Below are 13,953 nucleotides of genomic sequence, written 5' to 3' on the forward strand. Positions count from 1 at the left end.
AGCAAGAGTCACGCCATGAAGGGGAGCTGCAGGAATACGCGTATCTGCGTAGCCACCCCATGTCCTTAAACACCCACGAAGGCGCCTCAGCCCTGACAACTTTCGGCGTGAAGGCACACGGCTTGTGGGACCACTTGGGTGCCTCATCTGCGAGATTTACGGGCACAGCTGGAACGGGGAGCCCCACATGTACCAGTTTGGCAGGATGGCGCTGCCTCCGCCACACAAAAAAGCCGCCTGCACCCCCCTAACCCCACAGCACCCCTCCCTCCCTCCTCCCCCCGCTCCCGCCCCGCCGCCATTTCAGGCTCGGGGCCCCTCCCTCCGCGGCGATGACGCGGCCGCGGCGCGGCGTGGGGATTCCGCCGGCTTACCCGGCCTGCCCCGCGCCAAGATGGCGGCCTGAAGCCGTGAGCCGGGGGGAGGGGGGGGAACGGGGCTGAAGCGGGGGCAAAGCTCGGGGAAGGGCCGGGCAGGGGCATGGGAGCGGCTGGGGAGGGGGCTGAGAGGGCGTGGAAGGAGCAGGAGGAGCCTGGGGGGAGGTTTTGGGGGTGTAGGAGGTAAGGGGAGGGCAGGGGGGTGGCGGTGTGGGGGGCTTCCCGCATCGCCCGGCTCGGTGTGGGGGACAGACGGGGCGAGGAGGGGGGGGAGGGTCACCCGGGGCAGCCCCTGGAAACGGTAAAAAATAAAAATAATAAAAATAAAAGCTGAGTGAAAGGAGCGAGGTGCGTCCGGGTCTGAGCGCAACGCCCTCAGCACGGGGTGGAGGAAGGGGCAGAGTGCTGGTGGTTGGGGGCTGGGGGTGAGGTTGGGGGCTTGGGGGTACAGTTTGGGATTTGGAGATGGAGTTTGGGGGCTGGGGGTGAGGTTTGGGGGCTGGGGGTGCAGTTTGGGGTGCAGGACATGGCATTGGTAAGCATCAGGGTGTGTGATTAGGGTTGAAGCCAGGAGCCCCCAGGATCTGAGGTATGCCAGGCGGAGGTTGTCCACTGGAAAGAATCGTCTGCCAGGTGGGAACGGTTGGGTGCCAGAGGGAGGTTTTCTGAGGTGTTGGTCTGTGTTTTACAGATTCAGAGAAACAGCTGGGATAAAGGGCCCATGTGAGAGGAGGCAATGAGTCGCTGAAGCATCAGACAGCAGGTAAGACAGCCAAGAGCGAACTGAGGCCAAGTCAGGCTGTGCTTTCGTCCCTCTGCTTGAGTTTTTTTGGCACTATGGAACCGCATACTCGACAACCAGGCCCTCTCTAAGGTGCTGTCTCCATTCAGCCAACACAAGCCTAACACGCTGCAAAGGTCAGGGATGCAAATGAAATGGGAGTAACCCCAAAGACTCCAGTAAGAGTCCCTCGGAGGAAAACTTCAGTTAAAGGTTTAGATTAGTGCTCTTTACATGAGATCTAAAGAAGCTGATGTAGCTGTATTTTCTGCATAATTATAGGAGGCCTGAGCCAGAGTCATGGTGATATCCTGATCGCTCTTCTGAAGATCCTGCTCTTGCAGTCGTTGCGGTGTCACAGTTAGGTAATTCTAGTGACCCTCTGTTCTGCTGGGTTATTTCTTCTACCACGTTGTGTTTTGTACCCATATTTAACCAAACCAATGATGGCACGTGTGTGCTGCTGGCAGGTAACAGCTTGGTCCTTTACATTTTCCATCCCTTTTGCTCATCAAATCACTTTAATACAACTCCTTCGTCTTTTCTCCACTTTTAGTGGATCACTGCAGAAAATGTGTGTCCTGACAGTGCTTTGCGTCCAGTGCTTTTCAGCTTCTGGATGTTACATCAACACTTAAGCTAGCAGGTCCTAGCTGCGGTAATCAGAAGCTTTGATTCCCACCAGGCACCCAGTGCTCTTGAAGTTGTGGGAATGTGTTTCAGAAGGGCCAGCGGGGTTCAAAAGTGCAACCTACGACTATCTTCATCTTTAATATTAACAGGACGTTGGGTCAGGAGGGGATGTGTTGCAAGCAAGGACCTGTTGACTCTTCAAAACAGCTTTTTGAACCAAAGATGACCTTGCATTCTTTTTTAGTGTTTCAAGTAGTTTGTTGGCTGCTGATAAGTCGCTTGCTTTGCAGCTTTCAAATCCTGGATTCTTATCTTCCCCAACCACTCTAAGTACAACCATGTGGCACGGTATTTTGGGAGAGCACGAAGTAAACTATACCTTCGAAAGAGGAGTAGTTCTTTGCAAGTCTGCCCCTTTTTGTTCCAGAGCAGGAGACGTAAAGTTGGGTAGGACAATGGATGTCAGTGCTGGTGTGAAGAGTACCAAAGCCTGGAGAAAGTTTTTGTGGAGGATGATGTGGTGCAGAAAGTGCTTTAAAAAAGGTAAAGCATACCTGTTTCAACAGTAGCAAAATAAGCAAGATTCAGTGAGGGGTGACTGTATTTTTTGGCAGTTGTTTGACATATACCTGGTGTTTGTGAGTCCTGGAAGGTTATGATTTTTCCAAAGATGAGCTCCCTACCCTGCTGAAATGTCTGCTACGTTTTATGAAGGATCTACTGAAAACTGGACCCTGAAAATTCCACGTGTCAGCACATCTACAGCCTAGTCCCAGTAAATAATTGTGGAGGTTAGGTCATAACAAATAACCATCTTGCGTCCTTGTTAGCAAGAGCTGAATTTTACGGTGCAGTGTGACAAGAATAATGGTGTACTTTGTCTGCTGTTCTTGTTGCTGGGAGAAATGCTACATGGAGGAGTCTCAAATGAGCCTGCACGTGATACTGATTGAGGGCAGGATTCCTCCACTAAGAAACAAAGATTGTAGTTGATACGTTTTTTTACTCCTCTCTACTCTTTTGACCATTGTTGTCAGGAACAGGCATTTGCATAATGAATGGAGCAAACTTCCTTGGCTGTGGGCTTGGTTGATTCTTTGCGAGTAATTTTAAGGTCCTGAAGCTCTCCTAGTGTGAAAGCTTTGTTTGGGAAGATGTCCCCTTTGTGTGTGACACCTCGTGTGGTTGTGCCAGGTGTGTATTTCAAGTAACTAGCTGGAAAAATATGGTTCTAATACCCGTTTTACACAGGAGTGCAAAGGAACTGTGTGCCTAATCTATGCAAATAGGGCTAATGCCTTAGGCAAGAAACTGTCTATCACGTTTCTCTGCCAGTTCCCCTACCTGAGGGCTTTTTCCTAACTCTAGACTGGCTGGGTCTGGAACAGAGGTAGGAAGAATGTTGCTTTTTAAAACTGAAGTACCTTTACAGCAGGTTGGAGGGGAATGATGGCCAGAATGTTAAACTGTGAGGTTTAACAGAGATGCCAGAGATGGTGTGAATGTGTTCAGATCATTCCTGTTCCTCACTCTTCATTTTTTCGGTTGCAAAATTCTCACCCCATCTTACCTTTTAAGACAACCTAGTGTGCAAAGCTGCCTTCAAAATGAAGGAGACTCCTGCATGTTCCGCTGGCCTGCAAGTGCTGTAGCACGATGAAATTGCTGGGGAGTCTAAGTCAGGCCATGTCTTTAAGGCAAGTAGCCACTCTGAGACCCCTTTTTTCCCTTCCCAGGAGCTGTTTCCTGTTTCCACAGCTTGTAATGCTTTATCTGGCCGAATCTTTACGACTTAAATTAATCTTTTCTCTTTTGTGCCCCCTAGTTTTGTTCCAGACTAGGCAATTATTCCCTTTGTTGCCCGGATGTTTATGGTCTCATTGCTAACACATTGCTCAGGCGGAGAGCAGCAAGCGGCTTGCAGGCTGTCTCCTAGTCAGAGTGCCAAGAGCCACCCTCTCTGCTGTCCTCGTGGGAGCAGTGCTTAGGAAGGAGGCAGCGTGGAAGGCCGTGCAGGAGGGAGAGCAGCACTGCAGCGGCTGGAATGCAGGATAAGCATCACTTGGGTGGGCTCGGTTTCCTCCGCTTTTCAGCAGCGCTGGCTGCCAAGTTTGAGGAAGACTGCTGCGCAGAGGTGAAGGAACTGGAATGTGCTCTTCAGTTGAGGTGAATGCAATTCGGTAAAACTGATAGGCATCAAACTGAGTAATGATTTTAAAGTATTTTCACATGATGTCTAATCTGTGGAAATTCGCTACCACATAATAGCGCTGAGGCTAAATGCTGAGCGGGATTCAGGAGAGATCAAGCATTTATACAAGTGGAAATGTTCAGACTTGCTCTCGCTAAAGAACTTGTTTCAGAAGGCATATTTTTCAGACATAACCCAATCTCCAACAGGCAAAGGTTAGGGAAAGGGACAAATCATTCCGTAATTGTCCACTCAGGCTTCTTGCTTTATCTTCTAAACCACTGAGTACTGGCCTGTGTCAGAGGCAAGGTATTGAATCCCACTTGCTTACTCTTTTATTTGCCTATTGACCTTTCCTTTTGTGATACATCTAGAAAAAGGCACCCCAGCTGCTGTGGTTCGGGCTGGTAGTTGAGGATTTTAAGCTGGTGGAGAGTGGGCTGCTTGGAAAGGTCATGCAGTCTGTAGGTGAGGACTGTCTTATTTGTGAATGTGAAGGCAGGTAAGTGCTGTCTCTTTACTCCAGGTGTTCAGACAAAGCAATTTGTGCTCCCCACCTTCGCTTCTAAGCGGGAAGAGTGCGCGTGGAGTTTGGCCTTTCCACGTTGCAGTCCCGTAGTGGACTTTAGTCCTTAAGGTGGCTGGCAGGAGACTTTAAGGCTATTCAGGTGAGATCCAGTATGTTGTAGTGCAAGCCTCAGTTTAGGGAAAACACAGCCTGTGTCCTGCAGTCTTGTCTAGTCCATGTTGAGGATCAAGAGGATCACACAAGCACGCATTCGATTTGCTGATAAAGGTCAGTGGCAGTCGTATGGAAATACATGTAAGAGAGGGTTTGTAATCTCTGCCTAAATGCAAGGGGAACTCCTGGAGATAATTGCAGACTGGGAGGATTGTCAGAGCTAGGAGCGGGTCTTTCAAACGCAGAGATCTGTGTGTGGGTACCCTCCTTATGGGCTGGTCTGGAACAGCGTGTGCTCCAGGGCACAACGTAACCCTCCTGTGGCAGGTGTAAGTGCTGTGAGTGAAGGGTTACCGGCTCTCACAAAGGTTGTGTGGTACTGAGAGAATAACGATTAAAAAGTGAAATGGTTCAGGGTCGGGAAGTAAGGTTTTAAGTTTTTTTCTGCACAGGTTGGGCTGGTTTTTAGGTGCAGAGGTTCGTTCTGACCTGCTGCTAGTGGCAAGAGAGAACTGGCTCACGTTTCTGATTTCTAGGGGTCAGCAAATTCAGAATTGAGAGTCCACAGTGACTCCTGGGTCTTGGGTTGAGTTCTGTATTTGTATTTTGTCCGTGCAAAATACTGTTTTTGGCAGTGTACAAATCCTAACTGTGTATTTCCGTTCTCCTGCACTTAAAATCTCAGTTATCCAGCTGCATTCGGTAACGCTCATGTGAATGGTTCTGAAATCAAGCGACAGATGAGGTAGTTTCTCTAACTATTGGGGAATTATACTTAGGCTCATAAAAAGCCTTAGGCGAGTTTTTACTTCATAGCATTTGTTTCAAAAGAATACAAGCTATTTTCCCAAGACAATAATTAGATAATTACTGTGGCAGCGAGATTTTCAACCATTATTTTAGCGTGTGCTACACAAGGTAACTGTTCAGACCCAGGAATGTCTCGCTGCACAAGCTCTGTGCAGTTCCCAAAGACGCCTTGCTTCATTGTCTCCTAAATCAGATTTCATCCTGCAGCTTTGCTGTTCATTAGCGAGGGCTCTGCTGCTGCTTGATGGGGAAGTTCTGGGGAGGTGATTTGAAATCTGGTTAATCTTAAATGAGTGAAAAGTGATTGCAGTTGATTCTACTGTTCTGGTTGTTTATTGTTGGCTTTTTTTTTGTTTTGTTTTTTTTGATAGATCTTATTTATTGCTTTTTCCTTATTTAAGGGTTCTTCCCCCTTCTGTTTTATTGTCAAATGGGGGAAAGGTAATGGAAAATGGCAGGATAGGTGTTTAAATTTGAGTTGTTTTAAGTAACCTTCCTTCGAATGGACTTCAAGTTCACTGCCTACCTTCGTTTTTCTGAGCAGAAAGCATCTCATGTGCTGAAGTATGCAAACTATTTGAACTTCTAGAACTGAGTTTCTAGGCGTTGCTTGCGCTATGGTTAAGCAAATACTGGGAAGTGAAAACTTTGAGAGGTATTTTCTCAGCGAACTGCATTTTGCTAGCAAATACACTGTTACTAGATGTCTATGTAGAGCTCAATCCTCTTTCTTCTAGGGCTAGCAGGGAGTGTAATTTTGGGAAAACTTCTCATGCCAGGTTGGATTGACTCCTGGAAGCGAGTCAGCCAGGCTAGACTGCATAATTTCTGTAGAACCTACTCATGAGTGTATCTGTTTTTTCCCCTCCTGTAATGATGCCCCTGTAATAGGGTCCTAGGTGAGTCTGAAATGGCTGTAACAGGATGCAGCGTCGTCAAGGCTCTGGCTGGATGCAGAGAACTGTGCTGCTCTGCAGCTCCGGAGATGATTTACTGCCCGACTGACAACTTGCAATATAAACATTAGTCCAAGCATGATCTTGTCCCAAAACCCCGCCTACGCAGGGAGCCAGGAGTCTTCCTGCCACGCGCCATAAATCGTTTACGGTTTGCTCATTCCCGTGCATCTGAAAAACAGCTGCGTAGCGGGGATTAGCAGTTTGCAGAAGGCCCGTGCGGGGCTAAATTAGGGGCTCTTGCCCTGCTGGTGAATACCCGTAATGGAATAGCAGGAGTGCTTCTCTGCAGTGGAAGGCAATTTACTCGGGGAATGGGGGTGGGTGCGGGGAATCGCTGAGGGTACAGCAGCCGAGGGAGAGCATCGGGTGGCAGAGCTCCCCTTGGAGCTCAAATGCCTGCCCGGCTTGGTGCGGGGTGGAAAAATTAATTGTAAGATGTGTTTTGTTAAAAACGTTACTCATATATTTCTATTTAGTATGTGTGCATACATATAAAAATATAAACGTAACATACATCACGTGTACAGAATGCAAGCAGACTCCTTTTGTCTCTTAGGAGCTGAAGGGCTTTACAGGGTTTGTTTATTTATTTAATTCGTGTGTGTGTGTGAAGAGTGGTTTCCCCTTTGTTAGGCTGTGGTGGCAGAATTTGATGATAGGAGGGCATCTGGGGCTTCACAGCTAACCCGAAGCCTTCAGGAAAAGTTTTACGATGCCGCCTGGATTTATTACACCTTTGCCATTTCAGCTCCCAAAGAGAAACTATTTTTGTGCTGTCTGCAATAATTTAAATTCCCTCCAGGAGCTTCCAGTGACTAACTTGTGCTTATGGTGAAACCTCCCGTTTTTTCCAAACCCTAGAAGCACGATCTGTTTCATAACTCGACGTGAATTGATGCTCCTACATACATCAGAGCCTAAAGCCAGCCGGTGCCTCAAGGCTTTGCGTAATAAGGAGAATATTCAGCCTTTGCTGTACAAGTGAGACCAGATAATGGGGTTCGGACACCTCCTGCGTGCTGGGTGACGGAGCAGCTGCTGAGGAATGCAGATATAAGTAGTTCGTTTATGGCTGGCGTGGTGTCTCCAGCCACAAATCCTCTCCTGGGTGGGTTGGGTAAGAATCTGGGTGGAATGTGTCACCGAGGCACCCCCTGCCAGACCCATCAGCTGAATGTGAGCGCTTCCAGGCTATAGCATAAGCATCCAGGGGGCCAGTGGCAGAGAAAATGGGCTCTGGGTAAAGCAGGTGACTTGTTTCCAGAAGGATGCAGTTAGAAAGGTTCTCGCTGCTCTGCTGAAGCTGCTGCATGGCATCCCTCAGAAATAGGAACTCTTTCCTGGAGCTTCCTGCTTTGCTCTCCTCTCCCGCTGATGTGGGGAGAGCAGCTGGAAGGGCTCATCCCGGCCTTGTCCAAGCTAGGAGTTGCCTCCCGCTTGTATTTTTCTTTAATTCCTCTTTGGTAAAAGGCTGTGCAGTCTGTTTGATTCCTTGTGCCTGGCCGAGATGGAGGCCAGATAGCACCAAATAAGTTTGTGGCTGTTTGTGTGGGCATCTGAGATCTGGCAGGCACCTGCTAATGAGCTGTGGGTCATTCCGTGTCAGCTTGGCTGAGTTTCCATCAAGCTGGCTCTTTGTTGCGGCGCTGCGTGTGGACTGTGTGTGTTTGGGGATCCCTCTTATCTCGCCCGGCTGCAGAGGGTTTTCTTCCCGTTTGCTGCCTCCTCGCTCCCCACAAGGAGAAAAACTGCCTGACTCTGCTGAGCTCTTAACCTCGAGATCGAATCAGCTGCTTCACTCCTGCTTGTGTAGGCTTCCCAGATATTAGAGGGGCGTGGGGACGTGATTGTATTTTGAGCTTTCCCTCCATGGTGCTGTTTTCGATGCTGTTTGTGGAATTCACCTTCCCCTTTTTCTTGGAGCTGCCGGGAAGGAATTGCTGCTGTCACCCCGAGCAAAGCTCAGCCTCATGCCTCAAGCCCTTACCCCTCGGGGTGAGGACTTTGCCCAGCAGATGGTTTATTTACGAGCTTGTATCACCCGAATCTGCTGGGTTAGACCCAAAGGGAAGGATTCGGGGCAGTGGAAATCGCGACCCAGAGCCCCTGGAACAGGGGAGGGAAGAATAGGAGTTAGCCATACAGTTAACTCCCCCCCCCGCCTCTTCTTTCTTCTGTTTCCTCACCTGCCCAGCTGTGTAGTAGGTTAGCAGTACGTGTCTGTTCTTATTCTTATGAAAGTAGACTTTGTTCTCTGAAGACTGCTAATCATGCCCCATGGGGGTGTAATCAGTTATAAGGTATTTAATACGGTGCAGGCGGGAACAGGCCGCCTGGCCGAGCTGGCAGATTGCAACACTACGGTTATAAAGGGCCCCTTTCCCCCACTCACCCGCCCACCGGTGGCAGAGGGAGGGTTGTGCCTTGGAAATAAAGGAAAATAAAGCTCTGGGAGGGGGAGGGCAGGGAGAGGAGAGGCTGAAGGGGCAGCTCCTATTCCGGGAAGCGGGCTGGTGGCAATGCTCAGAGGGCTGTGGCCACGGCGGGTTGCGCTGTCGAGGCTTGCAGGATTTTGGGGGCAGTCGCTGCCCAAGTGGATTGCAGGGGAAGGGCCCTTGGCAGCCTGCAGAGCAGCAGGGGCTGCCGTCCTCTCGGCACTGGGTTTTCTTGTGGTGGTTGGGGTTTGGGGAGGTATGGGGCGGTTAGGAGGGGAGAAGCCCTTTCTCCTGCATGCGGTGATTTAGGCACCCAAGCTGGTCGGGCGCTTTTGTAAAGCCTGCCAGGCTTCTATTTATATCTTCGGATAGAGATCTATTGGTAAAGCCAGCCTTTCGTGCCTCTTTCTTCCCAGTGCTGGTACAGCAGCCTGCCCTCCCGGCCAGGGAGGGGGTAGGTGGCTTGAGGCCTTGAATCCTAATGGGCACGGGGCAGGCTGTTGGGCCTCATCTGCTCTGTTCTTGTTACCTCATCCCGGGCCGTTCCCCTGGCTGATGGGTTTTTAGGCAGGGATTGGCATTTTATTGTGTCCCACGGGGTAAGTGCAGGTTCAGAGCAGGAGATGCAGAACGCAGCCCTCCTTTTACAGGCTTGAGTGCTGACAGCTTTACCTCCTGGTTCGTCTTTTATCCCGTAGGAGCAACTTCCCGTTTAGAAACCGAATTCTTTGAAAAGCTTTTGGGACTTCCAGGAGCTGCCCATGGGGAAAAAAAAAGTGTTTGCTGACTAGAACCTAAGGTGACCCTAAAATAGTGAGGTGTGGGGACTAGAGGTGAGCTGCATGTTGGATTTTTGTGCGCTGAGTCTCTCGTGGTCGTGTCAGTGACCAGGTGTCCATGCTGCAGGAGGGGAGGAGGATGCAGAGTGCAGATCAGGGCTGTTCTGTGGGCAGGAGGGCAGTGTTTTTGGAAGGGCTTCGTTAACGAGGAAGAGATTGCATCTGGGAGAAGCTGCTTGACTTCAGGCAGAGTGCTTGCCTTGGCGAGGAGGAAGCCCAGGACCCTTCCAAGCACCCCTGATGCGCAAAGTCAGCCTCCTGTTCAGCTCTGCCCCCTCAGCTCAGCAGGGCTCAGTGCTGAGATCTCCCCTCCTCTTGTAGGAAAAGGCAGGGAAATTCCCTTCCCAGGCAGCTCTTGCTTCCCACTCAGGGCTACTTCCAGCCCTGCTGATGGCTCCTCACATCCCCACACCGGGTAGCCCTGCTGCCTCGCTCTGTGGCTTTTTAGGGTGTCTCAAAGCCTCCTGGAGCGTTCAAAAAGGCCCCAAAAAAGACTTTGAGGCCGAAACTGTCATCGGGGTCCTGGCAGCGGCAGGGCTGGCGTGCGTGGGGAGCGTGGCGGGTGTCAGCCGGGCGGGTGTGTGGGCTTGCTGCTTGTTTTCCTCCCCTGCCCGGTGAGGAATGCGATGTGTTTGCCTTCCTTGGCCTGTGGTTGCAGCCACATTCCTGCGCTGGGAGTCAGCGCGGCGCGGCGTGCTGTTCGTGCCCCCCGGCTACGTGCTTTCAGCTCCACATCAAAGGTGTGTTTGGTGTGTAGCTTGTGCCATTCCTGGCCACACCTGGTGGCCTGCAGGCACGCAGGAGGTGGAGTCTGGCTGCGTTTGCAGATGGCATTCAGGGTTCAGGCTCCTTGCTGCTGGAGAGGCTGGAGCTGAGGCCATGCTAAACAACCCCAGGAATGCAGCGGGAGAGCCGAGCGGCACAGTCACTCCAGGGGCATGTCCTAGCAGCGATGTTTCCTTTATAGCTGCAGCAAAATAAGTCATGCCTGCTCCTCCGAAGGAGCTGCCTGTTTGCTCGGGTGTGTTGTAGGGTTTAATTCATGCCGATAAGGCCAATCAAGGTTGGCCTGTCCCCCTGCAGCCTGTATGCTCTTGGTAATCAGCAACGGTTGAGTGACTCGTGCCATCGTACAAACTGCATGAAATGCCTGCCCAGGGGTGGAATGGGCCCAGGATTTAAGCTGGGCAGGAGTGCTTCCCCCCAGCCAGTGGGATAAATGTTCTTACACGTGTTTGCCGCAGCCTGACTGCCCCAGCTTCTTCTGGAGAAGCCTTCCTCTTCTGCCTTAGTACCTCAAGAGCTGGAAGCTTGGTGCAGGATGGCAGGTCAGGATGCAGACGCATTAATTTGGGATCCTTGCGGGGATGCCTGAGAGGAACAGGCAGTAAGTTTTGTATGTCGCTGTCACGGGAGCCCTCCCAGTCCTATTTACATAAGTCTTTTGTTTGTCTGGCTTGGGGGAGAAATGCCTTCTATTGTCAGCATCAATCCGAGTATGGGCGCAAGGTTTGTGGGAAGAACAGCGGAACACCTTCTGTGTCCTGCTGCAAACTCTGAGCTTTCCAGCTCATTAGCCAGTTGGCTTTGATCTTCCAGTCTTGCAGTTCCCCTTCTGGCAATTTCTAGCAGCCTTCAGTTCCCTGACCAGCCAGGCATCTCCAAATCCGAGTTCATCCTCTGCAGAAGACCTCCCTCCTGCCATCCTTAGCCAGCAACAGGCACGAAAGAACTGACTTTTGGTAGCTCTCTGCCTTCATAGCATCGCTTTTACTTTTTGGCCAGGGCCACAATCTCTGGATCAGCTGCTGCAGAGCTCCTGCCACCAGACTGCTCCATGCCACGGGCTCTTAGGAAAGATGCACAGCTTTGAAAAGCAGGATCTCAGTGGTGGCTGATCAGGGGCACGTTACTTGTTGCAAAAGACAATTGTGATTGCAAATAATATCCAGTCCTTTCACATGGGGCTCTCTTCTCCCCTGATTTTACACAAACTATGCAATTTTATTTCAAACGAGTGGCCGCTGGCTCTGTACCTTCCTTTTAAGACCTGGGCGTTCAGGAGAAAGCGTGTTGCTCGAGTATTTGCTTTCCTTCCTCTGTTCTGTGATGCCAAATTCAACAACATCTCCTGTGGCAACACGAAGTGGAACAAAATATAAATAGGTATGAAACAGGATTAGGTGGAAAGTTATTGATTGAACGTTTAGGTGTATGTAATCGTTGCATCTTTCGGCTTTGTCATGCAACATGGGCAACTGCTGCAGAAATGGCGAACTTGGAGCAATATTTAATCCAACTTTCCACTTGCCAGGAAAGGAGTGAGGCTGATCCGTGGTCTTTTGCTTCCCCGTCAGTGAGTTTTAATATGTTGAGGAAAGAAAGTTGGTTCAGCTTCCCCGTTGGCCTTCAGAAGTGTGTAGGAATCCAGGTCCTCATGCTGCAGTGTCCAGTCCCGAGCACCTCTGCCAGGGAGATGTGCTCCTGTGGCTGGAGCAGGATCCTTCACCAAGCAGCTACATCTCCCCCTGCTGGGACAGGGCCCAGAAAACAGCGCTGCGGCCCGAGAGGGAAGTACCAGGAATCCTTCTGACCCCGGAGCACCTTGAGCCGGCAGCAGGTGTGGTGTGCCTCCAGCCGAGACATTCCTGAGGCCGGAGTCACGGACTCTAGAGCCCAGCTCTTGTAGCTGCACGAAGCAGAGGGATGAGGCAGCAGCGCTGGACAAACACCTCCACACATCTGCCTGGCAGTGCACTGGCATTCCTCCGCTCGCTTTGCCCTCGGATGAGTGGCGACCTGCTAGCCCTCCGGGTGCTTTCCTGTGATAGCTCCCCACAAAAATGTACGCAGGACCTGGCAGCCTGCTTTCTGCAGGGCATCCGGTACCAACCATCTTCGCAGAGCCCCTTGGAGGAGAGGTGAGCAGTGGTGCTGTCGTTTGCAGCATGGTGAAGCACTCGCCTCTGCTGCTGAGAAGATGTTTTCCCGTAACCTCAGAATAATTAACAGGCTTGTACAATCCCAGGGGATAACAGCGGCGAAGACCAGGCGCTTCGGTTTTACAAGAGCAGTGCCAGGCAGGGGATGGAGTGCTAGTCTGGACACGCTGACCTTGTGGTACAGCAGAAGTGCCTGGCCTTGCTGCGGTTGCCCTTTGGGACAATTTGTGCTCGTTATTACCTCCCACAGAACTGCGCTGGTGTCAGCAATGATGACAAACGTGGAAAGAGATGGTTGAGGAGAGTGCTAACGCTGTGTCAGAGGGAAGATCCTGCAGAGGGGGAAGGTGAAGCTTTGGGGTATGGGACGAGGGAGCAAGACAGCCACAAAAAAGAGAGGAGATGCTTCAGGAGCCACGCCGTGCTGCTGTTGACAGAGCTGAGACAGCTTTTGTGCCCAATCCTGCCCTTGGCTCAGGCCCTAAATCTGCTGGGCCCAGCAGCGCTCTCAGCTTCTGCAGGGAAAGCAGCAGGGGGGGAGAGGGCGGTGAACACCCTCCTCGTTTCTAAACTGCGGCTGGATGGGGTTTGTTGCCCTAACGCCCCTTCTGTTCCTCTCAGTGCCACCTTGCTCTTCCCTGCCAGCTCCTAAGGAGCTGTAGGTGAGGCGAGGATCAGTGCTTGAAGGAGGAATGACCTCCTGCTATCCTTACCCGGCACTGGAGCCTGTAATTTTACTTTGTTCTGCTGTCTGCATTCGGCGCGGTAGAGATCATAAAATATTTCTCTGCTGGAAGATTTTCGCTGATAAATAGCGCAGGGGATGGCCCGGGTTTCCATGGCAATGCTTCTGAATGTGCTTCTGTGTCACCAAAGACAGAGGGACTTGGAGTTGAGGAAGGGTTGAAGGTTTTCCCTGAGAAAAGGGGATGGTGGTGAGGCGGCGTGTTAGTTTTTGCCTGCTGTTGGGTAGTGCCCCTGATATCTAATCTGGAGAAGGAGGAAGCTGCCATTTGGCTAATGGCAGGGCTGGACGGTGTCGTGCAGGCTACAGCTGGACTCCTGGCCACGCTTAGCTCTTCAGCTACAGCTGCAGCTGCACAATCACACAACAGCTAAGCCCGTACCATTCTCTGCCTCTCACATCTGACCATCTGCTAGGGAAAAGCTAATTAAACCAAAGCGATTCTTGCCGGGATTAAACCCTAGCAGCGGAGAAAATTGAGAATAGTACCACTATTGTTCTCCCGCTGCTGGACCAGGAGAGCTGCTTTATTTGTGGCTGTAAAGAATTGCAGCCCATT

At 51.0% G+C, this 13,953-nt stretch overlaps 1 protein-coding gene across 9 annotated transcripts in view; it reads left to right on the forward strand.

The window, feature by feature from the left end:
- The first annotated feature begins 285 nt into the window (after positions 1–285).
- The window catches only part of TJAP1 (tight junction associated protein 1), a 34,592-nt gene continuing 20,924 nt past the window's right edge, over positions 286–13,953 (forward strand). The window contains exons 1-3 of one of the 9 annotated variants that reach the window (XM_068676512.1): positions 286–410; positions 1,069–1,140; positions 1,441–1,523. The gene's annotated coding sequence lies outside the window, so the exon portion shown is untranslated. Of the gene's footprint in view, positions 411–875; positions 1,141–1,440; positions 1,524–3,813; positions 3,958–4,607; positions 4,779–13,953 lie in introns of those variants that run through there. The other 8 variants (XM_068676504.1, XM_068676506.1, XM_068676511.1 and 5 more) reach the window with 8 other exon arrangements.

This window comes from Anas acuta, chromosome 3, assembly GCF_963932015.1.
Source record: "Anas acuta chromosome 3, bAnaAcu1.1, whole genome shotgun sequence".
NCBI classification, from domain to species: Eukaryota; Metazoa; Chordata; class Aves; order Anseriformes; family Anatidae; genus Anas; species Anas acuta.